Below are 18,904 nucleotides of genomic sequence, written 5' to 3'. Positions count from 1 at the left end.
AATTTTTAATATCTTCATAGTTTGCAAATCGAAACGTATTAAATACAGCAATTGCTTCGGGGCCGGCTGCTGTGAGGAGCATCGCTTCCTTACGTGAATCTGATTGATCTTCTAAATTTACTGTCTTAAGAAACAGATTTAACTGTTGTTTAAACACATGCCAGTTGCTGCACACATTACCATGAAATCTGTGACTCATTGGTGGCTTCAAAGATTCTATTCTTGCAGTCTGCAAAGTCTTCAAATCTTGGTGGACCTCGTGGCAGGCTTGGTTTCTTTCCTCAGGTTTTTAATACCATCCAGCCCTGGTACCATGTAATGTTCTTGTCGGATGCTCTGATTATTATTACAAGAACACTTGTAGCTAAAGCTATAAATGATTTATTGACTAACTGTGGGTAAACTATATACAAAACAACAGATGAATAACAGTAAGATTAAGCACAAGCAATCTCTCCAACAAGTCGGAGGGATCACCTGCCTCTAACATTCACTCATACTGGTGAGACTCCCGAGTGGTCAGTTGGTGAATTACAACACAACCATGATATCACTACACAGATCACCTCTCATTCTTCTAGACCAAATTTACTCAGTCTCTTCAGAAGACAAGCCACATCCCAGGGACCAATCTAGCGAAACGTCCTGCCTCCATTGCAAATAACCCCTTCCTTAAATACATAAACCAAGGGTTTCCCGTTGTGGCATGTAGGTGGAGGTCGCATGTTTGGTGGCTCCTGCCAGAGTAGTCATTCTAGGCCCTTTACAGAAAGTCTTGGGGAAAATTATTTTGTGAGAAGTTGTGGGAAGGTCGGAGGCATTTATAGAATGTCAAAAACCCGGAAAAAATAATCCAGGGAAAAAGGAACTGACTGAGCGATAGTCCGCCACCAAGCGTGGCAAAGAGCGCTGCAGGGGTAAAGATGGTGCGAGAGAGCCTATCGAGTGGGGTCGTGTCCGTTACTGTGAAAAAGATGGTTGAAGTGATGACCAGGGAATTTGAATGGTTGTTCTCGAAACATTTTGAAAGGCATCGGATGGGGATGATGACCTCCCTTAAGCAGTTGGTGGGTGAGACCCTTGCTCCGATGAGAGAGGAGTTGGTGAAAACTTCAACGGCGATGCGGGAGCAAGGGGAGAAAGTTAAGGGGGTGGAGGAGAGATTGCCACAGCAGTTCACCTCAATGAGGAGGAGCTGCAGAAGTTAGCAGAAATTAACAGAGGGCTGAGAGTCAAAGTGGAAGACCTGAGAACAGGTCACATAGACAAAATCTGAGGATCGTGGGTGGTCCTGAGTGGGTGGAGGGTCGGAGGCCTACAGAGTACTTCGCCGACATGTTGGCAAAGTTGATGAGGGAGGGGGAGGATCCCACCCAGTACAAATGGATAGGGCCTACCAGTTGCTCCAGCCAAAACAGAGAACGAATGAGCCCCCAAGAGCTGAGCTTGTCTGCTTGCACAACTTTCAAGTAAAGGAGAAAGTGCTGAGGTGAGTGAAGCAGAAGCCAGTGAGGTGGAATGGGACGGAAATGGTATACGTCTATACCAGGACTTGACACAGAGCTGGCAGTGAGACAGACGGCCTTCAGTCGACCTAAGGCACCTTTGTATAAACGCAATATACGGTTTCGTGTGGTCTACCCAGCAAGATTAAAGTCACGCACAATGGCAGGGACTATTACTTCGAGACGGCGGCGGAGGCATGTGTGAAGGCAGAAGGACTGGGACTCGACTGAATTTGGATGTTCATAGTTTTTTGACGGTTTTCATTTTTTAGTATTTTGTGATTTCCCGTTATAGTTAACTGTTTTGTGTAATAGGTGTTTGGGTTGTGGGGGTTGGGAGGGTCGGTGGGGATTTATGGTATTTCGGTTTGGGGTTTGTTTGGATGTAGGGAGTTTGGGAGGGGATGGATGGATGGGGGGGGGCGGGGGGAGAGAGATTTGGAGGTGTGGGTTTTTTTGGTGTGTGGGGCTCTGGTAGGGGCCACCTTGCTCGCAAACGTAATGTTGGCTATTGAACGGAAGCGAGGTGGGGGGAGGGGCCATGGTTGCTGAAACCTGTATGGGCAGGTTTCGATTGTCGTGGGAGGTATGAATGGTGGGGGCGATGGGGACTATACTGGGAGAGGTGTTTGAGAGAAAATGGTGGAAGGGTTCTGGGGGTGATGGTAACTAGGACCAGGACTGGGTCTCACCAGCTCGGTAGGGCTTGGGGGGATGGGCATGTTGGATAGGAAAAGCGTGGGAGGTGAGAGACCCCTGGTCAGAGTGTTGACGCGGGACATGTGAGGGTTGGGGGGACCAGTGTAGAGAGCGTGAGTTTTCTCGCACTTAAAAGGCCTGAAAGCGGACGTGGTGCTGTTACAGGAGACTCATCTGAAGATAAAGGACCAAATGAGGCTGAGGAAGGGCTCAGTGAGCCAGGTGTTCCATTCAGGTTTCGACAATAGGGCCTGGGGGTGGCGGCACTGGTGGATAAAGGGTGTAGTTCCAAATGGAGAAGTTGGTGATGGACCAGGTGGCAGACACGTGATATGGACAGGGGGCATTGGAAAGGAGGCTGGTGGTGCTGGTTAGCATTTATGTACCAAATTGGGATGACGCTGGGTTTGTGAGGAATTTGCTGGCGGGCAAACCGGAGTCGGATATTCAGTTGATATTGAGAGGTGGGGGGGGGGGATTGGAATATGGTGTTGGACCTGAAGGTGGACAGGTCGCGGCCGCAGTCGCTGGTCCCTTCGGCAGGCGGGTTGGGTACAAAGGTGTTGGCCGGGTTCAAGAACGAGTTAGGAGGGGTGGACCCAAGAAGGTTTTTACACAGGACAGGAATTTTTCTTTTTTCCGCCGTGCATAAGGATCGACCTTTTTTGGGGTGGGGAAGACGTTGCTTGCTGGGGTAAAGGAGGCAGAGTGCTATCAGACCCTGATATCAGTGATATCAGACCCTGCTCCACACTGGGTGGTTGTGGTCGTGGAGAAGCCCATGGAGGTTCGATGTTGGTCTGTAGGCAGACCCGAATTTTTGCATTAAGATGAGGACGGTGATTGAGGGGGAAGGTCTCGTCGTCAGTGGTTTGAGAGGTGTTGAAGGCAGTAGAGTGGGATGAGGCCATTTCATTCAGGGCGAAGGTGGCTAGGGTGGAATGGCAGCAGTTGATAAGAGGAGATTTTGGGTGGAAGATAACTATGCAAAGGACCCAGAACCGGACTGTTGGTGAGCAGGAAGTAATTGCAGGCGAAGTTTGATCTTCTAAACACGGGGAGGGTGGTTCAGCTGTTGAGGCGAGTGAAGTGGGTGGTTTATCAGTATGGTGAGAAGACCAGTCGACTGCTGGCGAGCGAGCTCTGCTGGCAGGCAGCAACGAGGGAGATTGTGCGTATTTGGGATGGAACGGGTGGGTTGGCGGTGGTGCCAGAGTTGGTGAATAAGGTGTTTGTGGACTTTTATAGAGGCTTATAGAAGCCGGAGGATGAGTCGGAGATGAGGGAGTTTCTGGAGCGAATGGAGTGACGGAGATGGGAGAAGAGAAGAGGGCCGGATTGGAGGAACCAATAAAGGTGGAAATGCAGGTAGCGATAGGGAAGATGCAGTCGGGCAAGACACCGGGGACGAATGGGTTCCCTGTGGAATTCTATAAACAAATTTAAGGAGGTTGGCACCGCCAATGGTGGAAATGTTTGAGGACACAATGGTAAGGGGTGTTGCCAGAGACGATGAGGCAGGCACCCATCTCATTATTACTCAAAAAGGATCCAGTGGAGTGTGGGTCGTATAGGCCCATTTTGCTACTGCATGTGGATGCTAAGATACTGGCAATGGTGTTGGCAGCGAGGTTGGAGGGGTGGCTTCCGAAGGTGGTGGGTGAGGATCAGACGGCGTTCATCAATGGCAGGCAGCTGTCATCGAACATACGGCAGCTGTTGAACGTGGTGCTTTCTCCGACAGAGGGAAGGGAGGTGGTGGTGGTATTGGATGCGGAGAAGGCGTTTGACAGAACGGAATGGAGTTATTTCTTTGCTGTGCTGGAGAAGTTTGGATTGGGCCAAAGTTTGTGGCATGGATGAAAATGTTATACAAGGATCTGATGGCATGTGTGCGGACGAACTACATGATTTTGGGGTACCTTCCACTCAAGGCAAGGATGTCCCATGTTCTCCCAGCTGTTCGTGCTGGCGATTGAGCCATTGGCCATTGCGCTGAGGGTTCGGACTTGTGGAAGTGGAGAGTGAGGGATGGGGATGCAGCATCGGGTGTCTCTGTACATGCACAATCTACTGCTGTACATCTCAGATCCAAGCTCGTTGGTGAGGGACTGTGTGGGGCTGTTAAGGAAATTGGGGGCTTTCTCAGGGTAGAAGTTAAATTTAGGGAAGAGCGAATATTGTGTGGGGTCTTCTCCAGGGGCAGAGGCTGGAATGAGAGGGCTGACGTTTTGGGTAGAGACAACTCATTTTAGGTATTTGGGGGTGCAGGTGGCGCAGGACTGGGTGCGACTTTGCAAACTAAATTTCACAAGCTTGGTGGGGAGGGTGACTTGGGGCGATGAGATAGTCTTTTCTGGTCGCTGGCAGGCCAGCTGCATGCAGTAAAATGAATATTCTGCCAAGGTTCTTGTTTCTTTTCCAGTGTCTGCCAGTCTTTATGCCAAAGTAATTTGTTCAAGAGGTGGACAGGCTGGACTCGTGTTTGTGTGGGCAGGGATGATGGCGAGGATAAGGAAAGCGGTGTTCCAAAGTGGGTGACAGTTGGGGGGTTTGGCTGTTTGTGAAGGATAGCTGTGAGCGGTGTGGGAGGGTTTGAGCCAACCACATTCATATGTTCTGGTCCTGTCTAAAGTTGGAGTAATTCTTGGGGTAATTTTTCAGCACCATGTCGGGAGGTTCTGCATGAGGGGGCAGCATGGTAGCACAGTGGGTAGCACTGTTGCTTCACAGCTTCAGGATCCCAGATTCAATTCCCGGCTTGGGTCATTGTTTGTGCGGAGTTTGCACGTTCTCCCAGTGTCTGCGTGGGTTATCTCTGGGTGCACCGGTTTCCTCCCACAAGTCCCGAAAGACGTGCAGTTAGGCGAATTAGGCATTCTTACTTCTCCCTCTGTGTACCCGAACAGGTGCCAGAATGTGGCGCTGGGGGCTTTTCACAGTAACTTCATTGCAGTGCTAATGTAAGCCTACTTGTGACAATAAAGATTCTTATTATTGATCTGTACCATATTCAGGGTGTCAGGTCTGCCAGTGCTGCAGGCAGGCACGGGGCCAGATGTTTTAACCTTCACCTCGTTGATCGTTCGAAGGTGGGTTCTGTTGGTGTGGAGCCAGCTTTTCCCCCCCTGTGCCTCTCGTATTTGGAGGTGAAATTTGCTCTGTGAGGAGCAGATGAGGGGTTCCAACAAAGATGGGGTTTGCTTGTCCTGCATTTCGGGGATCTGGTTGCCATCAAGGGGTGGTGGTAGCGTTGGGATTAGGTTTATTTGTGTTGTTAAAATGTTGAAAGCTTGAATAAAAATATCATTTGTGGTTTCATCGAAATTCTCTTGCAATAAGGCCAACAAAGCTAAATGCTTTCCGAATTGTTGTACTGCATGCTAACCTTTTGTCTTCCTTGTACTAGTACATTCGTTTCACGCCTTTTAAAATATATTCTGCTTTTGTCCTCTTGTTGTCCACTCAGAATCTAATCATGGTACCCAACTAGTCACAGATTGAAAACTAGAAAATGTCCCATTTATAATTATTCTTTGCTTCCTGTCAACACACCAATCATCGGACTTCCGGGTGCGGCTATGCAGAGCTAGGTCGCATATTCGGCAGCTCCCGCTTGGAACGGACTTTTGGGCTCTTTTACAGGGCCCCCACGGCATTTGTTTGACATTTCCCGGTGTGGGAAGAAGGCTGCAGCATTTCCCTGACAATGTCCCCCAGGAGTGTTGTGTCTTTTGGCTACCAGACCCGGCAGAAACAGTGAAAGATTTGGCTTGAGCTGCAGCAGTAGACGAGGGCCTCTTCCAGCATGCAGGCGGGGGAAGGGCAAGCTTAAAGCTGCAATCTGGCTTGACTCTATCAAAGGTGAATTCTAGCAGCAGAGGGAACAACTGTGAAAAGATCTACCAGGCCCATTGAAGAAGCAGGGACGAGGCTTCTGGTGGCGGCCATGGAGGAGTAGGTCGCGCATTCGGCAGCTCCCATCTGGAGCCGACTCTCAGTCCTTTTTCAGGAGTTTCCATAGACTTTTTGGGGCAGACTGGTGAAGCAAACACTGCCAACTTCTATGAAACGGACCAGACGTGTAACGGCCAAAGGAGCGGCACTGGAGCAATGGGAGAAGCAAGGGAAAGAAAAAAAATGGCGGCGGCCAGGGACAAAGGGGAGCTGCAGGAGTTCATCAAGCGCTGCTTCGAGGAGCAGCGCAAGGAGATGCGCAAAGAGATGTTGGCGCCTATGCTTTCGGCAATTGAAGGACTCGGGATCACGCAGAAGGCCCACGAAGCTAAGATCCAGGAGGTACAGAAAAGAGTCAGTCAGAACAAAGGCGAGCTCGTGGGCCTGGCGGTGAGAGTGGAGCAGAACAAGGCGCGACACAAGAGGTGGGCGGGAAGACTCGAAGACCTGGAGAACAGGTCGAGGAGAAAGAATCTGCGAATCCTGGGTCTCCCTCAGGGAGTGGAGGGGGCTGATGCCGGGGCATACGCGAGCACGATGCTCGAGGCGATGATGGGCACGAAGGCCCCATCGAGGCCGCTGGAGTTGGACGGGGCACATCGGGTGCTGGCGAAGAAGCCCCAGGCAAATGAGCCGCCAAGGGCGATGGTGGTGAGGTTCCACCAGTTCACGGACAGAGAGTGGGTCCTGAGATGGGCCAAAAAGGAGCGGAGCAGTAAGTGGGACAATGCAGAGATCCGAATATACCCAGACTGGAGCACGGAGGTTGCAAAGCGGAGAGCGGGTTTCAACCGGGCGAAAGCGGCGTTGTACCGGAAAGAAGTGAAATTCGGAATGCTGCAGCCAACGCGACTGTGGGTCACATACAAGGGCCAACACTATTACTTCGAAACGCCTGAAGAGGCGTGGATCTTTGTACAAGCCGAAAAGTTGGACTCTAACTGAGGGTTTGTGAGGGTGGGGGGGGGGGATGTTTTGGGGTTTGATGTGTGATGGTTGCTGTATATAGGGGGTTAATCACGCGCAGGAACTTTTACATGGGCTGGGGGAGAGAGACAAGGCCGTGACAGGAGCTGTGCCAGAGGGGGCGGAGCGGGCTTTGGAAAGGCGGGAAGGGGAACGAAAGAATGCATATGGACTGGGAGACTCCCACGTGGGGAGGTCAATGGGACGGCGGGGGAAGCCGGGGTCAGCAGGCGTCAACTGACTTACGGGAGTAACATGGGGGGAGCAAAAAAGCTAGACGGGGTCTAGCGGGGGGGGAGGGGAGGGGGGAAGAAAAAGGGTTTCTGCTGCACTGGCCGAAAGGAAATGGGACACAGAAGAGGTGGTCGGGACGGGGGTCTCCCCTCTGGGGGACTGGAGGGTGAGGGAGGCATGGAGACGGGACTGGCCCAGAAAAGGAGATGGCTAGGCGGCGGGGGGGGGGGGGGGGGGGGGGGGAGCCCCGCCAATCCGGCTGATAACGTGGAATTTGAGGGGCCTGAATGGGCCGGTGAAGAGGGCTCGAGTGTTCGTGCACTTAAAGGGACTGAAGGCGGACGTGGCCATGCTCCAAGAGACACATCTGTAGGTGGCGGACCAGGTCAGGTTAAGAAAGGGATGGGTAAGACAGGTATTCCACTCGGGACTGGACGCGAAGAATAGAGGGGTGGCAATATTGGTAGGAAAGGTGTCATTTGAGGCCAAGACTATTGTAGCGGACAATGGAGGGCGATATGTAATGGTGAGCGGTAGGCTGCAAGGGACGTGGGTGGTGTTGGTAAACATATACGCCCCGAACTGGGATGATGCAGGATTCATGAAGCGCATGTTGGGGCGCATTCTGGACCTGGAGATAGGAGGCCTGATAATGGGAGGGGACTTCAATACAGTGTTGGATCCAGCACTGGACCGCTCCAAATCAAGGACTGGAAAGAGGCCGGCGGCGGCCAAGGTACTTAGGGGGTTTATGGATCAGATGGGGGGGAGTGGACCCATGGCGGTTTGCAAGGCCGCAGGCCAGGGAATTTTCTTTCTTTTCCCATGTACACAAAGCCTACTCCCGGATAGATTTCTTTGTTCAGGGTAGGGCGCTCATCCCGTTTCGGACCATGCCCCGCACTGGGTGGAACTGGAGCTGGGAGAGGAGAGGGACCAACGCCCATTGTGGCGGCTGGATGTTGGACTGCTGGCGGACGAGGTGGTGTGTGGGAAGGTGAGGGGGTGTATCGAAAAGTACTTGAAGGCCAACGACAACGGGGAGGTGCGGGTGGGGGTGGTATGGGAGGCGGTGAAGGCAGTGATCAGGGGAGAGCTAATTTCCATTAGGGCTCATAGGGAGAAGACAGAGGGTATGGAAAGGGAGAGGTTAGTGGGGGAGATTTTAAGAGTGGACAGGAGATACGCAGAGGGCCCGGAGGAAAGATTACTTGGGGAAAGACGACGGCTCCAGACGGAGTTTGACCTGTTGACCACAGGGAAGGCGGAGGCACAGTGGAGGAAAGCGCAGGGGGCAACATAAGAGTATGGGGAAAAGACTAGTCAGATGCTGGCACACCAGCTCCGTAAGAGGATGGCAGCGAGGGAAATAGGGGGAGTCAAAGATGGAAGGGGAGCCACGGTTCGGAGTGCAACGAAAATAAACGAGGTATTCAAGGCCTTTTATGAAGAGCTGTACAGATCCCAGCCCCCAGTGGGGGAAGAGGGGATGAGACGATTCCTAGATCAGCTGAGATTCCCGAGGGTGGAGGAGCAAGAGGTGGCTGGTTTGGGGGCACCAATTGGGTTGGAGGAGCTGGGCAAAGGTTTGGGGAGCATGCAGGCGGGGAAGGCCCCGGGACCGGACGGATTCCCAGTGGAGTTTTACAGGAAGTACGCAGACCTGCTGGCCCCGCTACTGGTGAGGACTTTTAATGAGGCAAGAGAGGACACCCTGCCCCCGACAATTTCTTTGATCCTAAAGCGGGACAAGGACCCACTGCCATGTGGATCGTACAGGCCGATCTCGCTCCTCAATGTGGATGCAAAGTTGCTGGCAAAAGTGCTGGCCACGAGGATCGAGGACTGTGTCCCGGGGGTAATCCACGAGGACCAGACGGGATTTGTAAAGGGCAGGCAACTAAACACCAATGTGCGGCGACTCTTAAACGTGATAATGATGCCATCGGAGGAGGGAGAGGCGGAGATAGTGGCAGCTATGGACGCGGAGAAGGCCTTTGACCGAGTAGAGTGGGAGTACCTCTGGGAGGTGCTGCGTAGGTTTGGGTTCGGGGTAGGGTTTATCAATTGGGTTAAGCTCCTTTACAGAGCCCTGATGGCGAGTGTAGTGACGAACCGGCGGAGTACTTTCGACTGTACCGAGGGACGAGGCAGGGGTGCCCCCTGTCCCCCCTGTTGTTCGCATTGGCGGTCGAACCATTGGCCATGTCATTGAGGGAGTCTAATAAATGGAGGGGGGTGGTCAGAGGGGGAGAAGAACATCGGGTGTCGCTATATGCGGATGACCTGTTGCTGTACGTGGCGGATCCAATGGAGGGGATGGTGGAGGTCATGCAGACTCTAAGGGAGTTTGGGGAGTTTTCGGGCTATAAGCTCAATGTAGGGAAGAGTGAGCTCTTTGCATTACAGGCGGGGGACCAAGAAAGAGGGATAGGGGACCTACCGCTCAGGAGGGCGGAGGGGAGCTTTCGGTATCTGGGGATCCAGATAGCCAGGAGTTGGGGGACCCTACATTAACTGAATCTGACGAGGTTGGTGGAGCAAATGGAGGAGGATTTCAAAAGATGGGACATGTTACCGCTCTCGCTGGCGGGTAGAGTGCAGTCGGTCAAAATGGTGGTCCTTCCGAGGTTTCGGTTTGTGTTTCAATGCCTTCCCATCGTGATCACTGAGGCCTTTTTTTAAAGAGAGTAGGCAGGAGTATTATGGGGTTTGTGTGGGCAAATAAGACCCCGAGAGTAAGGAGAGGGTTCCTGGAACGCAGTACGGACCGAGGAGGGTTGGCGCTGCCAAACCTGGGGAGCTACTACTGGGCAGCAAATGTAGCGATGATCCGCAAGTGGGTTATGGAGGGAGAGGGGGCGGCATGAAAGAGGATGGAGATGGCGTCCCGTAAAGGAACGCGCCTGGGGGCGTTGGTGACGGCACCACTGCCGCTCTCGCCGACAAAGTATACCACGAGCCCGGTGGTGGTGGCAACGCTAAGGATCTGGGGCCAGTGGAGACGGCACCGGGGTGCAATGGGAGCATCGGTGTGGTCCCCGATCAGGGGTAACCACCGGTTTGTCCCGGGGGTTCCAGAGCTGGCATCGGGAGGGGATTGGAAGAATGGGGGACCTGTTCATCGACGGGACGTTTGCGAGCCTAGGGGCACTGGAGGAGAAGTTCGAGTTACCCCCGGGAAATGCTTTTAGATATATGCAGGTGAGGGCTTTCGGCAATTGAAGGACTCGGGATCACGCAGAAGGCCCACGAAGCTAAGATCCAGGAGGCGACGGGTGAGGGAATTCCCGTTGCTCCCGGCACAAGAAGTTCAAGATTGGGTGATCTCGGGTGTATGGGTCGGGGAGGGCAAGGTGTCGGAAATACACCAGGAGTTGAAAGAGGGGGAAGCGCTGGTAGAAGAGTTGAAGGGTAAATGGGAGGAGGAGCTGGGGGAGGAGATCGAGGAAGGTCTGTGGGCTGATGCCTTAGGTCGGGTTAATTCCTCCTCCTCGTGTGCCAGGCTCAGCCCGATACAATTTAAGGTGGTCCACAGAGCGCACTTGACGGGGGCGAGGTTGAGTAGGTTCTTTGGGGTAGACGACAGATGTGGAAGGTGCTCAGTGAGCCCGGCGAACCATGTCCATATGTTTTGGTCATGCCCGGCACTGGAGGGGTTCTGGAGAGAACTGGCGGGAGCAATATCTCAGGTGGTGAAAGTCCGGGTCAAGCCAAGCTGGGGGCTAGCAATATTTGGAGTAGTGGACGAACCGGGAGTGCAGGAGGCGAAAGAGGCCAGCATTCTGGCCTTTGCGTCCCTAGTAGCCCGGCGAAAGATATTGCTAATGTGGAAGGAGGCGAAGCCCCCCAGCCTGGAGGCCTGGATAAATGGTATGGCTGGGGTCATAAAGTTGGAGAGGATTAAGTTCGCCTTGAGAGGGTCTGCGCAGGGGTTCTACAGGCGGTGGCAACCGTTCCTAGACTATCTCGCGGAGCGTTAGAGGAAGGTCAGCAGCAGCAGCAACTTTGGGCGGGCGCGGGGGGCGAAGGGGACGGACTGGGAGGGGGGGGAAGGGAAGGCGGGACTGCCTGGGAGGGTGGATGAGCAAGAGATAACATGAAGGGTTGGGGAAACTGGCATGTACGGGTGAGGGCCAGTGTACAAAGCTGTGCAAATATATCATTTTGCCATGTATATATCTTGCTCTGCGCGATTTCTCGTTTTTTTTTGTTATGGGGGGGGGGGGGGTTATTGTTTGTAAGGGAGAAAAATTGTGTTAAAAAACTTTAATAACTATATATATTTTTTTAAAACACACCAATCATCTATCCATGCTAACATGTCACCCCAACTCCCTGATCCCTTATCTTGTATACTCATTTTTGTGTGGTATCTTATCAAGTGTCTTTTGGAAATCCAAGTGTACTACATTTTACTGGTTTCCCCTTTTTTCTACCCAAGAGTTACATACCCTCCCAAAAACCTAGTAAATTTGTCAAACATGATTTCCCTTTCGTAAAAACATGTTGACTTGATCCAATTAAACTGTACTTTTCTAAGCCTATTGTAAGATCCCTTAATAATAGATTTCAGCACTATCTGATGAATTGTCAGGTTAATTGGCCCGCAGCTCCATGTTTCCTTTCTCCCCAATTTCTTGAATACCAGTTAGATTTGCTAACTTTCAATCTGCTGGAACCATTCAGAATCTTGGGAATTTGGGGAAAACACAGCCAGCGTATTATCTATCATCTTTGCAGCTATCTCTTTTAGATCCCTTGGACGTAGGCCTTTATATCCGAGGTATTTGCCTGATTTTAGCCCCTCAAGTTCCTCCAGCATTTTTTCTCTGCTGATATTAATTATCTTAATTTATTTACCCTTTTTACCACCTGTTACCTTCTATTTTCTGGCATGTTACATGCGCCTGCTGCTGCGAGGTCTGGCACAAAATATTATTTCAATCTCTCTACCATGTCCTCATATTCAAATCTGATCTTATTTACCAAATGCCAATTTGCTTGTGGATCAGGTAGTAATCCAGAGATCTTTACCCCAGTGTTTTCGTCTTTTAATTTAACCGCAAACTGCACATACAACGTCAGCAGAAATTCTTTCTTTGTTCTATCGATGATCATTGGTACCCATGTGAGTAACCCTAAGGCAGGGCAGGTAAACTGCTTTCGGGAATCACACTTACGGCTGCAAAGAAAAGTAACTGTCCCCCTAACTATACTGTCCCCCAGTACAACTACATTCCTTTTTAACTCGCCCCACACCTGCTCCCCCACTTGAATGGCAGCCATGGTCAATTTGACATCCACCCTGCAGTCCCTGCTCTCACCCACAAAGCTGCTAAAACATCAAACCTGCTGGACAATTGAAGTAGCCCAAGTAGCTGAGGTTCTATCATTGTTACCCAAGTCCCCAGACCTGCCTCACTCTTAGTCACACCCTCTTGCCACTGCGCATAGACCAAATCAGAAGAACCTAGCCTAAGGGGTATGACACAGTGGTTAGTACAGTTGCCTCACAGCACGAGGGACCCGGGTTTGATTCTGACCTTTGGTGACTGTATGGAATTTACACATTCTCCCGGTGTCTGGGTGCTCAGATTTCCTCCCACCGTCCAAACATGTGCAGGTTAGGTGGGGTTAAGGGGATAGGGATGACTAGGTAGTGTGCTTTTTTGGAGGATTGGTGCAGACTCAATAAGCCGACTAGCTTCCTTCTGCACTGTAGGGATTTTATGGACTGCCTCATAGAACAAAGCTTAACAGACAAAACCTACATGCTCTCTTCCAACCCAAGAGGTGTGACTTTTCAAACTTTTGGAGTGTACATTCTAATTAAATAATGCAGCAGTAAGCTTTCAGGAGTTTAGAATAAAGCTAATTTATTCTCTCGTACTTTCCCTCAATTTAGCACAACACTACATACTTCGTCTCATGCATGCACACACAAAAAAGATTGGATATAAATAAAGATAGCAAACGTCTACAGTTACTTCAGTCTCTGTTTTACAATTTCTGGTCTCTGATGTGGCAGGCCTGTTGTTTCTGGAAAGGATGCATTGATTTATGTTTAATGAGTGTCTTGTCAAGCAAAGGGTTCAAAGCAGGTTGTGAAGCTTCTTGTAGTCTATAATCAAGGACAGCAAGAAGTTTTACAACACCAGGTTAAAGTCCAACAGGTTTGTTTCGATGTCACTAGCTTTCGGAGTGCTGCTCCTTCCTCAGGTGAATGAAGAGGTCTGTTCCAGAAACATGTATATAGACAGATTCAAAGATGCCAGACAAGGCTTGGAATGCGAGCATTAGCAGGTGATTAAATCTTCACAGATCCAGAGATGGGGTAACCCCAGGTTAAAGAGGTTAAAGACTCACCATGGACTACTCTCCAAAATCAGTTGCATTCTTGGACACACTCGTCTCCATCAAGGACAGTCACCTCAGCACTTCGCTTTACTGCAAACCCACGGATAACCTCACGATGCTCCACTTCTCCAGCTTCCACCCTAAACACATCAAAGAAGGCATCTCCTATGGACAAGCTCTCCGTATACACAAGATCTGCTCAGACGAGGAGGAGCGTAACAGACATCTACAGACTTTGAAAGATGCCTTCGTACGAACGGGATATGGCGCTCGACTCATCGATCAACAGTTCCAATGCGCCACAGCAAAAAACCGCACCGACCGCCTCAGAAGACAAACATGGGACACAACCAACAGAATACCCTTCGTCGTCCAGTACTTTCCCAGAGCGGAGAAACTACAACATCTTCTTCACAGCCTTCAACACGTCATCGATGAAGATGAACATCTTGCCAAGGTCATCCCCACACCCCCACTACTTGCCTTCAAACAACCGCGCAACCTCAAACAAACCATTGTTTGCAGCAAACTACCCAGCCTTCAGAACAGTGACCACGACACCACACAACCTTGCCATGGCAATCTCTGCAAGACGTGCCAGATCATCGACATGGATATCACCATTACACATGAGAACACCACCCACCAGGTACGCGGTACATACTCGTGCGACTCGGCCAACGTTGTCTACCTCATATGCTGCAGGAAAGGATGTCCCGAAGCGTGGTACATTGGCGAGTCCATGCAGACGCTGCGACAACGAATGAACGGACATCGTGCGACAATCACCAGGCAGGAATGTTCCCTTCCAGTCGGGGAACACTTCAGCAGTCAAGGGCATTCAGCCTCTGATCTCCGGGTAAGCGTTCTCCAAGGCGGCCTTCAGGACGCGCGACAATGCAGAATCGCCGAGCAGAAGCTTATAGCCAAGTTCCGCACACACGAGTGCGGCCTCATCCGGGACCTGGGATTCATGTCGCATTACATTCATCCCCCACCATCTGGCCTGCGAAATCCTACTAACTGTCCTGGCTTGACACAATTCACACCTCTTTAACCTGGGGTTACCCCATCTCTGGATCTGTAAAGATTTAATCACCTGCTAATGCTCGCATTCCAAGCATTGTCTGGCATCTTTGAATCTGTCTATATACGTGTTTCTGGAACAGACCTCTTCATTCACCTGAGGAAGGAGCAGCGCTCCGAAAGCTAGTGACTTCGAAACAAACCTGTTGGACTTTAACCTGATGTTGTAAAACTTCTTACTGTGCTCACCCCAGTCCAACGCTGGCATCTCCACATCATAATCAAGGAGGTTCATTCACACTTGAATTTTGAAACTGGAACAGGTCAAGTACTTTGGTTGCTTGATGACTCACAGCTAGTTGCAGAGTTTGGTTCCAAGACTGGCTGACAACTGATGCATTCTCATGGATCTGCTGGGTCCCGGGTTAATACGGTTAACTGGTTAACAAACACAATTTGGTCACATAACCAATGAGTTCACACTTCAGAGCCCCAGCCGATCCACTCTGGATAGGGTAGGCCATCATGATGCAGTGGAAAGTTGATGGTGACCACTGAATTTTGATTTTTCTTTTTGACCAGTATGAAACATGGAGCCAGGCAGTCTGAGGTCTCCGTAGTCTTCAAGTGTTGTCCCATTCTTAAACAATGAGATGTGATAATTCCACAAATGGCTGAGAGGTACCCTCATCTATGTCCATATTTAATGAGGTATGTCAGAGACTTGATACTGTCTGTAGATCAATACCAAAGGTCACATGATTTGCAGCAGCCACCTTGCCACGTTCTGCATTCAATTTTTGTATAAGTATTAACCAATAGTTCATCATATGACATGCCTCTACTGGGCTTACAGAAGTGCCCCAGTAACACTTTCCTCCCCCCCGCCCCCACTCACTGGTACATCAGTGTCCGAAGTCTAGAGTTCAGTTCATTAATACGGAGCTAAAGTTCCTCAAACTGCAAACATTTACTGCAGATGTGATGGCCTTGGTTCATACTGGTGTTCAGCATGATACAGCTGCAACATGTCACCTACCCTGCCATCTTTGTTTTATTTAATTAATTAGGCTTTAAAGTTTAGAAATACCACTGAACTGTAGTTATATAAAGCAACTTAACTAATTATGGTATAAATTTAATGCAATACTTATCTTTGCCCAGTACGGAGAGTGAGAATCTGTTTCAACCTGTTGGCGGGAGCGGTTGGTTGAACTTCATTGTCATCTGGATGGAGCTATATGATTTCAAACTATTTTGTATTTTGTAGGAAAATCCAAATTCCAGCAGCAAATGAACATGAGTTTTTCAATCTTGTAACCTGCAGCAAACCATCATCACTTAGAGGTTTTGTCAAAGTTCAGTCACTATATGCCTGTGATTGCTGGTGACCGAGAAGCTATTCAGCAAATAGCTTATGAGCTTGTGGAGGATAAAGCACAAGAAGGAATTGTATACCTTGAAGCTAGATGCAATCCACACTACCTGGCAAACTGTAATGTTCATCCTATTCCATGGGGGCAAACAGAAAATGTAAGCCCAGATGAGTTTGTTAATCTTGTTAACATGTCTCCGGGCTTTCGGAGAGGTCAGTGTGATTTTGGCATCAAAGTGAGATTAATTCTCTGTTGCATACGCCACATGCAAGAATGGTCTCCTGAAATTGTTGAGCTTTGTACGAAGTGTCAAAATGATGGTGTAGTGGGAATTGACCGAGCAGGAGATGAATTGACTAATGCTGAAGTCCATCCAGGTCATATGAAAGCCTATGAGATGGCTGTGAAATGTGGTATCCACCGTACTGTTCATGCTGGGGAAGTTGGACCTCCAAAAGTGGTGCATGAGGCTTTGGATATTTTAAAAGCAGAAAGAATTGGTCATGGATATGCAACTATTAAGGATCCTGAACTCTATATGGAAATACTACAAAAGGAAATCCATATTGAGGCATGCCCCCTTTGAAGTGTTCTCACAGGAGCACGTGATCCTGATTATACACAACATTCAGTTGTCACATTCCTGAAAGGTGATGCCAACTTTTCACTCAATACAGATGATCCACTGATTTTCAATTCAATGATTCACACGGATTATAATATTGTGGCAGAGCACATGAACTTCACAGAATTCGATTTCAAGTCAATGAATCTCAATGCAGCCTCCTTTAGTTTCCTTTGACCAAGGGAAAAAGAGCTCCTTAATCTTTTGCATACAGGATATGGAATGAGTCAAAACGCTTGCTATTACAAATTTATTAAGATAAAACCTTGATTGAAGCCATTGACTATGTGCTGCTCACTAACATGGAGTGTTATCTCAATAGATTTGTAATAGTTTTGTAATTATTTTAACAAAATAACGTTTTGATCTTCAATACAGTCCCCATTGCTTGTTGTGGTCCTGTTTATGCGAATATGATATGCCCAGTGTACATGTTGGCTGATGTAACAAATAGACAATGATAAATGACAGAACATACAGAGGGTGGTTCAGAAGCCTGCACTCAAAGGTTAAATCTGTCAATCTTGCTGAGATTAAAGCCCTGCAATTGTCTGCTGTTTACAGCTGGAATTGGTTACCTCCATTACAGTTAAGTTGAATCATACTAACTGAGAACTCTTTTTTCAAAGTTTAAAACTGAGCCTGAATGTGTCAAATTCAGCAAGCCAGAAAGGGTTCACTAGCAATGGCAGAAGTTATGGAGGTCAAGGGCATTGGAATTTGATGGCAATCATTTTTTTTTAAATTTAGAGTACCCAATTCATTTTTTCCAATTAAGGGGCAATTTAGCGTGTTCAATCCACCTACCTTGCACATCTTTGGGTTGTGGGGGTGAAATCCACGCAAACATGGAGAGAATGTGCAAACTCCACACGGACAGTGACCCAGAGCCGGGATCAAACCTGGGACCTCAGCGCCGTGAGACTGCAGTGCTACCACTGCGCCAACGTGCTGCCCTATTTGTTTGTTAAAAAAATATATTTTATTAAAGTATTCAAACACAATTTTTTCCCTTACAAATCAACAAAAATGGTAACATGATAACTGCTATATAACATTGCTTAAATAACATAGTAAACTAACCAAATAACACAAAGTAATGCTCCCCCCACCCCCTCTAAAACACAAACAATTTACCCCCCCCCCCCCCCCCCCCCCCCCAACCTGGGTTGCTGCTGCTGGCCATCTATCTTCCTCCTAACGTTCCGCTAGGTAGTCGAGGAACGGTTGCCACCGTCTGGTGAACCCTTGAGCCGATCCTCTCAGCGCAAACTTCATCCGCTCTAGTTTTATGAACCCCGCCATATCGTTGATCCAGGCCTCCAGTCCGGGGGGTTTTGCTTCCTTCCACATGAGTAAAATCCTACGCCAGGCTACTAGGGACGCAAAGGCCACGACATCGGCCTCTTTCGCCTCCTGCACTCCCGGCTCATCCGCTACTCCAAATGTAGCTAATCCCCAGCCTGGCTTGACCCGGACCTTCACCACCTTCGGAGATCACTCCCGTCACTCCCCTCCAATACCCCTCTCCAGTGCCGGACACAACCAAAACATGGGTGTGGTTCGCCGGGCTTCCCCCGCACCTCCCACACTTGTCCTCCACTCCGAAGAACCTGCTCAACCTTGCTCCCGTTATGTGTGCTCTATGCAGCACCTTAAATTGGATCAGGCTAAGCCTGGCACACGAGGAAGAGGAATTTACCCTACTTAGGGCAAAAGCCCTCAAACCCTCCTCAATCTCCTCCCCGAGCTCTTCTTCCCATTTCCCCTTCAGTTCGCCCACCAACTCCTCCCCCTCTTCTCTCATCTCCCGGTATATCTCTGACACTTTGCCCTCCCCGACCCACACCCCCGAAAGCACCCTGTCCTGGATCCCTTGTGTCGGGAGCAGCGGAAATTCCCTCACCAGTTGTCTCGTGAACGTTCTCACCTGCATATATCTAAAGAAATTTCCCAGGGGCAGCTCATACTTTTCCTCAAGCGCTCCCAAACGTCCCATCTATAAATAAGTCTCCCACTCTCCTGATTCCTGCCCGGTGCCAGCTCTGGAATCCTCCGTCCAGCCTCCGTTGGGCAAACCTATGGTTGTTCCTGATCGGGGACCACACCGAGGCTCCCAGCACACCCCTCTGTCGCCTCCATTGCCCCCAGATACT

General features: G+C 49.8%; 1 protein-coding gene and 1 pseudogene across 12 annotated transcripts in view; one reads left to right on the top strand and one right to left on the bottom strand.

The window, feature by feature from the left end:
- LOC140424010 (girdin-like) overlaps window positions 1–18,904 on the bottom strand; it is a 695,300-nt gene that overhangs the window by 493,448 nt on the left and 182,948 nt on the right. The gene's annotated exons all lie outside the window — the stretch shown is intronic.
- Window positions 1,383–17,018, top strand: LOC140429172 (adenosine deaminase pseudogene; annotated as a pseudogene).

The sequence above is a fragment of the Scyliorhinus torazame genome, chromosome 1 (assembly GCF_047496885.1).
Source record: "Scyliorhinus torazame isolate Kashiwa2021f chromosome 1, sScyTor2.1, whole genome shotgun sequence".
In the NCBI taxonomy this organism is placed as follows: Eukaryota; Metazoa; Chordata; class Chondrichthyes; order Carcharhiniformes; family Scyliorhinidae; genus Scyliorhinus; species Scyliorhinus torazame.
Note: the sequence above shows the minus strand (reverse complement) of the source record. Positions and strands in the feature narration are given on the sequence as shown.